A 14,849-nucleotide genomic window follows, 5' to 3' on the forward strand; every position below is an offset into this window, starting at 1 on the left:
ACCTGGGGCGTTTGCTCCATTTCCTACAAGCAGGTGTGGATGCGGGCCTAAAGTTGGGCACTATTAAAGTACAGATTTCGGCCTTGTAGATCTTTTTTCAAAAAGAATTGGCCTCCCTTCCAGAAGTTCAGACCTTCATAAAAGGCGTGCTGCACATCCAACCTCCCTTTGTGCCCCCAGTGGCACCATGGGACCTTAATGTGGTGTTGCAATTCTTGCAATCACATTGGTTTGAACCTTTGCGCAAGGTTGAGTTAAACTTCCTTACTTGGAAAGTGGTCATGTTGTTGGCCTTGGCGTCTGCAAGGCGAGTGTCGGAGTTGGTGGCTTTGTCTCACAAAAGCCCCTATTTGATTTTCCATGCTGATAGAGCGGAGTTGAGAACTCGTCAGCAATTTCTGCCAAAAGTGGTTTCATCATTTCATGTTAACCAGCCAATTATGGTGCCAGTGGCTACTGACACCTTGGCAGAGTCAAAGTCTCTCGATGCGGTCAGAGCTTTGAAGATCTATGTTGCCAGAACGGCGCAGATTAGGAAAACAGAGGCTCTGTTTGTCCTGTGGGCTCCCAACAAGATTGGGGCTCCTGCTTCTAAGCAGACTATTGCGCGCTGGATTTGCAATACGATTCAGCAGGCTCATTCTACGGCAGGATTGCCGTTACCAAAATCGGTGAAAGACCATTCTACCAAAAAGGTGGGCTCATCCTGGGCGGCTGCCCGGGGAGTCTCGGTGTTACAACTTTGCCGAGCTGCTACTTGGTCGGGTTCAAACACCTTTTCAAGGTTTTACAAGTTTGATACCCTGGCTGAGGAGGACCTCTTGTGTGGTCAATCAGTGCTGCAGAGTCATCCGCAATCTCCCGCCCGTTCTAGAGCTTTGGTATAAACCCCATGGTTCTGGAAGCATCCCCAGCATCCTCTAGGACGTATGAGAAAATAGGATTTTAATACCTACCGGTAAATCCTTTTCTCTTAGTCCGTAGAGGATGCTGGGCGCCCGTCCCAGTGCGGGCTGTATCTGCAGTTTGGTTATAGTTACGCTCATGTTGCGTTGAGTTCAGTCAGTCTGTGACTGTTGTTGGTCATACCGTTGCATGCGTTGTTGTTGAATGCCATGTTGTACAGCGTGTTTGAGGTGTGAGCTGGTATGTATCTTACCTTAGTTTAAAATAATTAAATAAATCATTTTCCTCGAAATGTCCGTCTCCCTCGGCACAGTTCCTATAACTGGAGTCTGGAGGAGGGGCATAGAGGGAGGAGCCAGTTCACACCCATTCAAAGTCTTATAGTGTGCCCATGTCTCCTGCAGATCCCGTCTATACCCCATGGTTCTTGAAGCATCCCCAGCATCCTCTACGGACTAAGAGAAAAGGATTTACCGGTAGGTATTAAAATCCTATTTTGTTTATGCTTGACATTTGCAGGTGTGGTAGTTGTACAAAGGTGTTAAATATGTTTAATCAGTTCTGATAACAGTACAAAATACATGTGTCACAAATTTCCCTGGTTAAACTGGAGCACTGACCGAGCTTGTCCTTTAAGGGGTGACTAATTGATAGGTATAATTAGGGGCACAACAGACAGATACCCCAATCACAATACAAACCATGGCCCTCATTCCGAGTTGATCGGTCGCAAGGCGAATTTAGCAGAGTTACACACGCTAAGCCGCCGCCTACTGGGAGTGCATCTTAGCATCTTAAAATTGCGACCGATGTATTCGCAATATTGCGATTACTAACTACTTAGCAGTTTCAGAGTAGCTCCAGACTTACTCTGCCTGTGCGATCATTTCAGTGCTTGTCGTTCCTGGTTGACGTCACAAACACACCCAGCGTTCGCCCAGGCACTCCCACCGTTTCCCCGGCCACTCCTGCGTTTTTTCCGGAAACGGTAGCGTTTTCAGCCACACGCCCCTGAAACGCCGTGTTTCCGCCCAGTAACACCCATTTCCTGTCAATCACATTACGATCGCCGGAGCGAAGAAAAAGCCGTGAGTAAAATTACTTTCATCATAGTAAAGTTACTTGGCGCAGTCGCAGTGCGAACATTGCGCATGCGTACTAAGCGGATTTTCACTGCGATGCGATGAAAAATACCGAGCGAACAACTCGGAATGAGGGCCCATATACGCAAAAGAGTTAGGTATTAGTCATTGTGTTTATTTCCAAAGGAAATTGGAATATTCAAGTTACCCTTGTTTGAATGTTGGAAGTGTTACACAAAACTCATGCTTCTCAGATAAACATTAAAACATGGTTGGATATAGCATGGATATCACTAAAACTTGGACTGTTAGGGTGGGATTCAATTCTTTTCACCCCTTTACACACCCGTTCTGTTTCTGCCCTCAGGGACATTGTATCATTATTTCAGCTCGCTACCCCCGAAGTAGCGAGGCACCCACCCTTTACACAGCTAAACCTGATTACAATGGGCGCAATATGCGCGATAACGGAGATCGTTTTAGAAAGGAAATTGGGCGTGATATATCATTTGAATCTCACCCTTAGTGTGCCTTGAGGACCAAGGCTGGGAATGCCTGCTCTACAGTGCATGTTGATATACACTCACACACTGAACGCGGTTTGACCGTAGAGGGCACCAAGATCAATTGAGAGTTTGGACAGTTAGGAGCTGATTGGTTGGTACTTTAGCTCTCTCCACGGTTTGATACATCCCCCCTATGTTGTATGAAAATTTGAGGTCAGCACAGTAAACTCAGCCAGACTATTCCAGTCATTCTCAAACTTGGGGGGTCAGACTTGATCGCTCACTAGCTGTTTTTAGGAGCCGTGCAAACGCATAGTCGCCGCCCACAGGAGAGTGTATTTTAGCTTTAGTGTGCGATCGCATGTGCAGCCGAGCTCTGCAAAAACATTTTGTGCAGTCTCTGAGTAGCTCTGGACTTACTCAGCCCTTGTGATCACTTCAGCCTGTCCGGTCCCGGAACTGACGTCAGACACCCGCCCTGAAAACGCTTGGACACGCCTGCGTTTTTCCAAACACTCCCAGAAAATGGTCAGTTGACACCCATAAACGCCTTCTTCCTGTCAATCTTCTTGCGATCAGCTGTGCGAATGGATTCTTCGTTAAATCCATCACCCAGCAACGATCCGCTTTGTACCTGTGTGACGCTCCTGCACATTGCGGTGTATACGCATGCGCAGTAATGACCTGATTGCTGCGCTGCGAAAAACGGCAGAGTGCGATCAGGTCGGAATGACCCCCTTGGTCCTCAGGACCCCACACAGGCCACATTTTCCAGGTCACCCGGCAGCTGCACTGTGTATCACCAACTGTCACATTTTAAAAATCCACAGGTGACCTGGAAAACATGACCTGTGTGGGGTCCTGAGGACTGAATTTGAGAACCTGTGAACTAGTCAGATCTTTGTGTGATCTTTATCTTTAATGAGCATGAAGGGAGAATTGCTAAGACACATTTCATGTGAGGACACTATTCGTGTGTCTGCTACTGTAAAATACAAAAGAATGCTACTTTCTCTCTAAGCACTAGGTTAACTCACATTGACATTCTAGAACTATGCACATGCAACGTTACACAGGGATGCGGTCAACATACCGCTGGACGGGATCCAGACGGTCGAAATACCGACGCCGGAATCCCGACCGCCACAATCCCGACATATTCTCCCTCCGTGGGTGTCCACGACACCCATAAAGGGAGAATATAATAGTGTGCCGAGCGTAGCAAGGGGCTGCGTTCCGCTCGCCACCCCTGTCGGGATTGTGTGGTCGGGATTCCGGCGTCGGTATTTCGACCGCCGGGATCCAGTCCAGCGGGATTACGTACTGATCCCGTTACACATTGTAATTTTAACAACTTCAGATAACATTTATTACTGCAATTACTGCAACATTTATTACTGAATTTATTGTGCTTATGATGTTGAAAAGCAAAGTCAAACTGAAGAGATTTTTTTGCTTTGCTAGGTGATGGGAGTAAGCTGTAATAGCTGGATACTATGGGGGTAATTCCAAGTTGATCGCAGCAGGAATTCTGTTAGCAATTGGGCAAAACCATGTGCACTGCAGGGGAGGCAGATATAACATGTGCAGAGAGAGTTAGATTTGGGTGTGGTGAGTTCAATCTGCAATCTAAATTGCAGTGTAAAAATAAAGCAGCCACTATTTACCCTGCACAGAAATAAAATAACCCACCCAAATCTAACTCTCTCTGCAAATGTTATATCTGCCCCACCTGCAGTGCACATGGTTTTGCCCAACTGCTAAAAAATGTCCTGCTGCGATCAACTTGGAATTACCCCCCATAAGAAACAACTCATTGTTTTACAAATTACAAAGGACCCAAAACATGTTTTTGCCTTGTGCCCAGGTAAGGCAAAACCAGTCAAGCCCAGAACCCGGCTGGAATTAATGCCACTGTATCTCTAGCCACATTAATGTCACTGTAGAAGATTTTATAGCTACGGTAATAAATAGCAAGTAAATTAGCAATGAATTTTACATTATAAAGATAATACAAAATATGACATACAAATAGACCACGCCCACTGTCCCAACAATGCTTTCTATACCAGCTATGGTATGCAGACTGGCCCCAGACAGTAGCGTTTCCCCCAGCACTTTATAGGTACTGGTCTTAACGTAACTGCCAGTGATTTACAGGCACCGACATGTGTAACAAGGTTAATTTTTGCTGAACACTAGTAGTCGCTTTAAATCTAGCAGGTGCAGATTTATCTTCATTCATCTTACCTCAATACGCCACGCTGCGGGAGATGCCTGCAGTGACTGAGCTCTGACAGGTCCTATATAACTCTGCTAATGTCAGGCGTCTTTTGTTGCCTGCTGATTAAAATGATTTGCAGCAGGACTATGGGGGTAATTCCAAGTTGATCGCAGCAGGAAAATTTTTAGCAGTTGGCCAAAACCATGTGCACTGCAGGGGAGGCAGATATTACATGTGCAGAGAGAGTTAGATTTGGGTGGGTTATTTTATTTCTGTGCAAGGTAAATACTGGCTGCTTTATTTTTACACTGCAAATTAGATTGCAGATTGAACACACCACACCCAAATCTAACTCTCTGCACATGTTAAATCTGCCCCCCCCTGCAGTGCACATGGTTTTGCCCAACTGCTAAAAATTTTCCTGCTGCGATCAACTTGGAATTACCCCCTATATTCTGTGTGCGACTGCAGCTATGCAGGACAACACTGTAACGTAGCATTTCGTGTGCAGATGCAGCTGCACTCGCACACAGAATATAGGCGTGCTGAATATAATTTTAATCAGAAGAGCCTGCTTGTGTGTCGTATTCGCACCATGCATTTTCAGCAAAAAATGAGGAAAAATGACGCCCAGCGCTAGAAGATTCTCATGTGACCTGGTGTGCCAAGAAGGGCTGATTGGCGTGACTGCAGCAAATATGTACGAGTACACATCTGTATATCACCAAAAACGCGCTAGTGCCCACAAATAGCAAAGTTATATTTGGGCCATTGGTTGTGATTCGGAGTGATTCTAAGATGGACGCAGCCACATTCATATGTGTGTGTGTATATTGCCGGTTGCACATCTGCAACTTTATGCGAATGGCGCTACAAAGCCCTTCCCCAGTGTGCATCCAAGTGGTCTAAATGTGCGAGGACTGAGAAGCCCATTGTCAGCAAATACCAAATATCAGGTTGACAGTTTCAGAACTGCTGCTTTGAAATAATGCAGTTTAGTTATTGCCTTTAGCCAGGAGCCAGAGCCAGATTTACACCATTCTTGCCTACTTTCGAAAAAGCATTTCAGGGAGATTGTGAAAGTAACACCTATCAGCGCGGACATGTACTGCTGCACGTGAGAAATGTGTCATGAAAATGACTTACAGCAAAATGTAAATGAGCCCCCAAGTTAGTATACTGTATACACATATACTGTAAGTGGCCATGAGAAACCTGATTTAAAATGAATGTAGCCATAGGGATTATTATGCCTTATAGCCAATACAGGGAAATGGCGCTGATGATCCCATTTGAATGTATATATCTCTAATTTATCTTTTCCCCAAGAATCTAACAGCTATATAATGGGGGTAAGGTAAAATTAGGGAGATCGCTGTTCTATTCAGGGAGTCAGGGAAATTGCTGCTATTTCAGGGTGTCTCCTGCAGAATGAGGGAGGGTAGGCAACTCTGATTTACACACAATATATGAGCCAAAGGGTTCATTTGGGCATTATGCACTGGTGCAGCAGTATATACATGTGGGCATTATACACAGATGCAGCAGTATATACATGTGGGCATTATACACAGGTGCAGCAGTATATACATGTGGGCATTATACACAGGTTCATCAGTATATACATATGGGCATTATACACAGGTGCAGCAGTATATACATGTTGGCATTATACACAGGTGCAGCAGTATATACATGTGGGCATTATACACAGGTGCAGCAGTATATATATATATATATATATATATGTGGGAATTATACACAAGTGCAGCAGTATATACATTTGGGCATTATACACAGGTGCAGCAGTATATACTTGTGAGCATTATACACAGGTGCAGCAGTATATACATGTGGGCATTATACCCAGGCGCAGCAGTATATACATGTGGGCATTATACACAGGTGCAGCAGTATATACATGTGGGCATTATACACAGGTGCAGCAGTATATACATGTGGGCATTATACACAGGTGCAGCAGTATATACATGTGGGCATCATACATAGGTGCAGCAGTATATACATGTGGGCATCATACATAGGTGCAGCAGTATATACATGTGGGCATCATACACAGGTGCAGCAGTATATACATGTGGGCATTATACACAGGTGCAGCAGTATATACATGTGGGCTTCATACACAGGTGATGATTTGGTGAGTTTTGATCAGAGATGTGAGGGCAAGAAATGATTAGAATAATACAAATAAGATATTTCTAATATATTCTTTGAATTTTTCCTATACTTTGTATAATCAAAACTCTGTCATTTAATTTAGTATGACAGGAAAGGCTCTGCCTCACCTCAGCGAATGTCACTGGTTGGGCGGTATGGGTAAACTTTTGTCAGGAACCAATGACAAGCCACATTGTTAATAAAGAATTTCAATTTAAACATCATCCCATATATAACAAAAATAACAAATGGGAAAATACTGTTATGAATGTTACTTTAGCTTCTTTTGAAAAAATATATATATATTGTTAACAGATAATTGATCTGGTCATAAACTGCCCAAATTATATTCTATTTATGCATTATTAATTAATACTATTATATGCTACTCAGATACCTGCAATACCACAATATTGTGCCGGATTATACATATAATTAGAGGAACTCACATTTCTCCAGGCTCATGGTGAGAGTACAACCGTGATCAGGTGCTGGGACTAGCTCTCAGGTGTTTTCGAGCAGATGTGTTGTGAGCAATAAGTCACAGAGTTCCACCTCTTTAGGAAGCTGAACACGAGAAGTTACTATCCAGCTGCTCATAATACAAACATGCAGTAACAAGGAGGATGCAGGCAGCATTATTCATCATTACAATAACACGCCTAGAGACTTTTTCAGAGATTTACTGTATGTAAATGCAAATGTGCAGATCTGATATTGGAACATCCGCAGCAGTACCCCAAAAGCCCCAAAACAAGATTCCAGAAATTGGGGGAGGGGGGGACTATTCAGTAAGGATTGCAAATTCTGCTTTTTAGCAGAATTTGCAATCCTTTTGCTCGCATGCTTAAGGCCGTCCCATCGCAGGGCAAGGCCGCCCAGAACAGGCAGCATTATTGAGTCAGAGGGGAAAAGCTGAGAAAAGGGAGAGTGGCCCCTCCTCCCCCCTCTGGCCGGGAACCCAATCAAAGACTGTGTGCAGCAGCAGCGGACCCTGGCTCAGACATACTGACAGCTGCCGCACCGGTCCCTGCAGGGCCGCTGCAAGGTTTCCCAGCACCCTGGGCAAATCTTCGGCAAATTCACCCCCTCTCAAAGAAAACCAAATGAAAAAACTAATTATATTTATATATATATATATATATATATATATATATATATACTGTCCGAGTGCCGCCATTCTTCCACGTTTATGCATAGAGGATTCATTCCCCTGGGAGGGCACCGCAGCACGTATTTACCTTAAGAGGAGTGCCGGAACTTTTGTATGTATGCATATATATTATATATATATATATATATATATATATAGTGGTCGAAGTGGAAATTTTTAAGTGGGGGAATGCAAGAGTAAAGGACGCAATTATGCGCGCGCGCTCCAGAAAAGGGGGTGTGGTCATCCAAAAGGGGGCATATCCAGTGTAGTAGAACCAGAAGCAGAACTCTGGGAGACAACGGAGTCATCTGCTGCCGGGCTCCTGCTCTGAAGGGGGGCACCTCTCCTCCCATTCTGTGACACCATTGAATTAAGTTAATTGATAGCTGCTGCTGTCTTTTCAGTGGCCGACTTCCTCACTGGTCCCTGCACCTTACAAATCACACCCTCTTTATTATACACATTTTACAAGTGTCACACCCAGGATTAGAAACCACAACCTAGTACACTGGAAGCAGACACCTTACTTATGAGGCTATTTGCTCCTGTATAGGAAATATGAGAATTTTAACTATATGAAGATACTTCTCTGACAATTACACGTAACTTCACATAGTTAGAATTCTCATGCTTCCTCTACAGGAGCAAATAACTCCATCAGTAAAGTGTCTGCTGTTAGTGTAACAGGTCTTGGGTTCTAATTCTGGGTATGACTGCTAAGAAATGTGTGATTTAAAATAAAAAACAATTAAATGTATAAATACAGTATCTAATTTTTTTTCAGAACACTCCATATACACACACACACACACACACACACACACACACACACATACATACATATATTAGGAAATAGGGGGTTACCAATATTTATCTTGCCTCCGGGCAATTGTGACGAACTTACGCCACTGAGTAGAACCCCTTATACTATCTAGTACTGGTGCCCCTTTCACATTATAGCACACGGTACAAGCCGAAATTCACATTATAGCACACAGTACGAGCCAAAATTCACATTATAACACATGGTACGAGCCGAAATTCATATTATAGCACACTGAATGAGCCGAAATTCACATTGTAGCACACGGTATGAGCCGAAATTCTCATTGTAGCACATTGAATGAGCCGAAATTCACATTGTAGCACACTGAATGAGCAAAAATTCACATTATAGCACACTGAATGAGCCAAAATTCACATTATAGCACACTGTATGAGCCGAAATTCACATTGTAGCACACTGAATGAGCCGAAATTCACCTTGTAGCACACTGAATGAGCCGAAATTCACATTGTAGCACACTGAATGAGCCCAAATTCACATTATAGCACACTGAATGAGACGAAATAACAAATTATAGCACACTGAATGAGCCGAAATTGTGACAGCAGAGAGAGAGAGAGTGACGACAGGGAGAGAGAGAGTGATGACAGGGAGAGAGAGAGTGACAGTAGGGACAGGGACAGTAACGACAGGGAGAGAGGGTGACAGCAGGGGAACATTATCTGACTCATTTGTTGCAGCTGAGCGGCTGGTGGCTGGCAGATGGTGAGCGGTGAGCAGTGAGTGGCTGGCGGTGGTGAGCGGCGTATGGCTGTGAGCTAGTACAGCGCTCTACACAGCCGCCGGCAGCCGAGCAGGGACGGGAGCAACATCAGTGATCGCACGGAGCAAAAAAAATTGTGGGTCCCTGGGACCCCTCACTATAGAAAATTGGGGTCACACTTCACCATTTCTGGGTCCCATAACATATTATTGGCATTTTTGTGTGTGTGTGTGGGGGGGGGGGGGGAGGGGGTCATGCAGATGTTGGGGCAATGCTGAGGATAGGGTGGGGGTAAGGGTAGATAGCGGCTGGGGCAGTACTGGAGGGCAAGGAGGGGGTTAGAGGCAGGTAACACTGAGTGGTAGGGAGATGGTAAGGGTGGCTAGTAGTTAGGGCACTATTGGGGGCAAGGAGGTTTATTGGGAGAGGCAGTACTGGGGGAGTAGGAAGGGTATTAGATAGCTGGGGCAAGGGGAGATAGGCAGTACTATGGAAAGTGCCTGGGGGGTAGGGGGTATATTACTGGGGCAGTACTTGGGAAAAGAGGGGGTTAAAGACAGCTAGTACTATGGGCAGTGCTGGGGAGTTGGGGTAGATGGCAGTTAGGGTAAGGAGAGGGTTAGGGGCACGCAGTGCTGGAGAGTAGGGAGGGGGTAAGGGTAGATGGCAGATTGGGCAGTACTGGGACACAGAGCACACAGATACCCGCCATCACCACCACGGGAACAATAAGCACACCTGCCACTTACACCCACCAGAGCGATGAGCGTCTCCTCTCCCTCCCCCCCCAGCCACAGGGACACTGAGCACACAGCCAGCTGCAACTCTCCCCCGCCGAAGCCGAGCACTGAGCATCAGGACCCACGTTCCCCCGGCTGCCTACCAGACACGGGGACACTGAGCAGGATGCCATTTACCCCCGCAGGAGCCGAGCGCCCGGCCTCGCGTCCTCTCCAAACCCCCCTGCGCACCAGCCACGGGAACACTGGGAACCACTTCCCATCGCTGCGGAAACATCCAGTCCCTCCATCCAGTCCAATCCAGCCAGGCTGCTGTGGAGCGCGTCCCAGGGACCCGCCCACCCGCTGCGAGGGGTGACAGATCTGCCGTTAGTGGAAGAAGTCCTTTCCTCCCAGGGCCACCCCTGGGCCACCCCTGGTCATCGGGGCGGGTAACAGAAGGGAGGGGGAGTGAACGACGCAGCAGTGAAGGAGTGGTGAGCAGAGAGCGGTGGCCTTACATATATTTTTTTTTTTTATGTTGTTATACTCAGCACCGCCCTTCAAGTGCCGGCGCCAATAGGCAGCTGCCTAAAGCTGCCTAGTGGTAGCGCCGGCCCTGGGTCCCTGCAGTGTAGTGCGGGCGTGGTGGCAGCTGTAAAGATCCTGGCTTCGGCATACAGACACAGCTGCCGCTCCGGTCCTTGCACCTCAGTGCGGGGAGCCAGCGCGACGACAGCTGTAATGACCTCAGCTCCGATCCCTGCAGTAATGATCACAGGGTGGTTGCGGACGGTTGTGCCCAGCCACCTGTCATTTTTGTTAAATGGATTTTACTGTTTTTTTGTAAACCATCAGTTATGGCAAAAATTCTAAATCACAATCAATGTTCAAAAATTCTAAATCACAGTCTGCAAAGTTGTGTTAAATGTTTTAAAACAAAACACTGATATACTTGCAATTAATTAAAGTAACAAATGACGATACATTCTATTGTTTACTTTCCATAAAATCTTTTACTTTTAAATAAATGCTTCATATCCATTTAGAGAGTCCATAAAGACTTCCACAACATCTGCCCCATCTCCACTCCTTCTGAAGCTGAAGACGATGAAGAAGGTGGTAAGTTCATTATCATTGCATGTTTGTAGTAGGGTAGTAGATACTAACAAAGGACTAATAAATGGGTTTTTTTTTGGCCCATCCACACACGTATCTCCATCACAAAGATACATTTCTAACGTGTCACCCAGACCACCAATGCAACTTCTGGAAAGTCCCCCACTGATGACTCCATATTTATCACACCAGCCTTGTGAGTAAAATTATCACAAACACATTAGGATCCATACTTTAAGAACTGGCCCTAGCCAATTTGATGCCCTAGGCAAAATTTTGGCTGGTGCCCCCTAGCACCGCCGCTAGTTCTGCATCTGACCCAGCAACACACAGGCAGTGGGGCCCATCGGAGGTTTACCGTCAGGGCCGGTTCTACACCTTGTGGCGCCTAGGGTGAAAGTTTCCACTGGCGCCCCCCTCCCCGCGGCAAAACAGTTAGGGCCCCCCCCTGCGTCAAAAAATAGAGGCGTGGCTTCATAGGGGAGGGGCAGTTATGCCCCAGATTTGCCCCAAGTAGTTGTGCCCCCAGTTGATTTGCCCCCTGTAGCTGTGCCCCCAGTAGTTGTGCCCCCTGTAGCTGTGCCTCTGTAGCTATGCCCTCAGTAGCTATGCCCTGTTGCTGTGCCCCCTGTTACTTTGCCCCCAGTAGTTGTGCCCTCTGTTGCTGTGCCCCCGTTGCTTTGCCCCCAGTAGATTTGCCCCAATAGTTGTGCCTCCTGTTGCTTTGCCCCCAGTAGTTGTGTCCCCTGTCGCTGTGCCCCCAGTAGTTGTGCCCTCTGCTGCTGTGCCCCCTGTTGCTGTGCCCCCAGTAGTTGTGCCCCCTGTCGCTGTGCCCCTTAGTAGCCGCTTACAAACACACACAAAAATAAAAACACAATACTTACCACTGCCCCACTCCTGCTTCCCGACCGCTGCTGCTGCTGCTCCGTCTGGCCTCCCGTGGCTCCTCTCTATGGAAGAGACGTCATGACATCTCTTCCATAGCAGCGCCGCACAGACACTAGAGGTCCATAATGACCTCTAATGTCTGTCAATGGAGACGGCTGCAGTGGACGCCCACACAGCCCACAGCGTCTGCTGCAGCCGGGGAGCGGGGTGCGAGTAGGCGGCGGTGCCTGTGGGGTGACTGCGGCTGCGCCCCCAGGCCGCAGCGCCCCGGGCGCAAGCACTGCTTGCCCGCACCAAGAACCGCTCCTGTTTACCCTGTGTTCACAGTGGCGGATCTTGCCACGGGCAAGCAGGACTTTTGCCCGGGGCGCCGCCTTCCGGAGGGCGCCGGCGCCATCTGGAGGGCGCCGCACCATGGCAAGATCCTCCACTGTCAGTGTGCGCCCCAGCAGTGTCCCCCCGCTGTGCCCCCCCTCCCGCTGTGAGAAGGGAACCAGACGCTATGCGTCTGGTTTCCCTTCGTGGCGCTGGTCCTCCCCCGCTCTGAAGGGAATCAGACGCTAAGCGTCTAGTTTCCCTTCATGGAGAGGACCTTTGGTGTGCGGTGCGCGATGACGTCATCGCGCACAGCATTGTGGCATAGACGCTTGGGGTCATAATTGACCTCTAGCGCTTATGCTGTGCTATGGGAGAGACGTCATGACTGACGTCTCTCCCATAGATCCGAGGAGAAGAGCGGCGCCGGTCTGCAGGGTCTGGAAACAGGAGCGGGGTACAGTAAGTATAATTTTTTTTTTCTTCTTTTTTTTTTTCAGCAGCGCTACAAATGGGGGGCGTGACTGACCACGCCCCCATGTTAAGCCACACCCCTAACTTTTGCCCGGGGCGCCGCAAGGGCAAGAACCGGCCCTGTGTGTTCAACCCTGCATAATGCCACACAGTGCCCATAATACACATAATTCCACTCAGTCATGCACCTTACACATATGCCTCACATTAGTAATGCCCATAATACACATAATGCCACACAGTAATGCATATTACACATATGTCCATAATACCAATAATTCCACACAATAATGCACCTTGAACATATGTAATTATAATGATATTCCTAAATAAGAAAAATCAATAAAGGGACTTAAGTAAATGGAAACCACACTAGTATAATAATATGCGTCAAAGAGGGTCTGAGCCACGCTACCACCGATCCTTACTTTCCACGACACCATTGTGCCAGCTGCATTGCTGATCATACCACCACTATTAGAGCATCCGCTCTCCCCGGGACTTACCATCATTTCGACAGTGCCGATCCCGCACTGCTGCATCGTCCTTGTGTTATAGGACACGGCAGCAACATCAACTCACTTGCGGTGAGCCTATTCCATATTGGCGTGTGGGGGGGAGTGGGGAAGTACAACGCAGGCTAGGAGGTTGTAGGAATACTCCTCCAGGTGGATATTTCATTTATTATTATCATCAAGCACGTTTACATTCATTTTTGAGAGGAGCACATTAAAGCAGGGAGATATGAATATTCCCTTTTCCAATAAAACCTACTATGGATGTCTGAGTGTGGACACATTCTGGGACTTTGTATTCCATTGATACATAGGAGTATCTGGACATTACAACTACATTCAGATTGGGACTTTATTGCCTTTTCAGCTCATCAACTGTGTTGCTTAACCACTTAACTGACTATTTATTTCGCCGAAAACCACTCCGAAATTGACGGGGTTTTTTTATGAGTGAATTAAGTGAAGAACATGACTTTAACCCTATCCCAAATGATTTTAGTTAAAGAAAAGGAAAAATATATATATATATTTTTAACAAAATTTTTCTCTCAAACATCGATCTGGAACATCGCGACCATCGAAACATCGGGAACATTGCGACTATCGCGGCTTTCATTTTGAAAGCTGGGACAGCCTGCAGGTATACAGTAGGGGTCTGGGGGTGGCTTGGGAGGGTTCATTTACTCTCCAGAGCGGCTGCCAATGTCTGCAGCCGCTGGAGGGGGAGATCCTCTTACAAGCACATCGTTTTACCACCTGTTCCCTCACTCACATTTACATCCTTTGAAGTACACTCTATTAGGATTTTCACCCCTTTCTCTCTGCGTGTTGCAGCTATCTATCGCCCACCTGGGCAACCCAAAAAGTTTCTGGAAGATTTTTCTGCCTGGCTCCCTCACTTTCTATCCTCTGACATCTCCACCATCATTATGGGCGATTTCAATCTCTCTATTGACAGTCCACAATCTCCCCATGCCTCTAAACTACTCTCTCTAACCTCCTCTCTTGGCCTCTCCCAATGGACTGACTCCCCTACTCATCAGGAGGGCCACTGCCTTGATCTTGTATTCACCAGACTATGCTCTGTTTCTGAACTCACTAACACTCCTTTCCCTCTCTCAGATCACAACCTTATCACCTGCATGCTCTCCTCCATTACTTCAAACTCAATGTCCCTAAAGTCTACAAGGACACCTCTTACCCGAAGAAATATT

Source organism: Pseudophryne corroboree, chromosome 8 (assembly GCF_028390025.1).
Source record: "Pseudophryne corroboree isolate aPseCor3 chromosome 8, aPseCor3.hap2, whole genome shotgun sequence".
NCBI lineage: Eukaryota > Metazoa > Chordata > Amphibia > Anura > Myobatrachidae > Pseudophryne > Pseudophryne corroboree.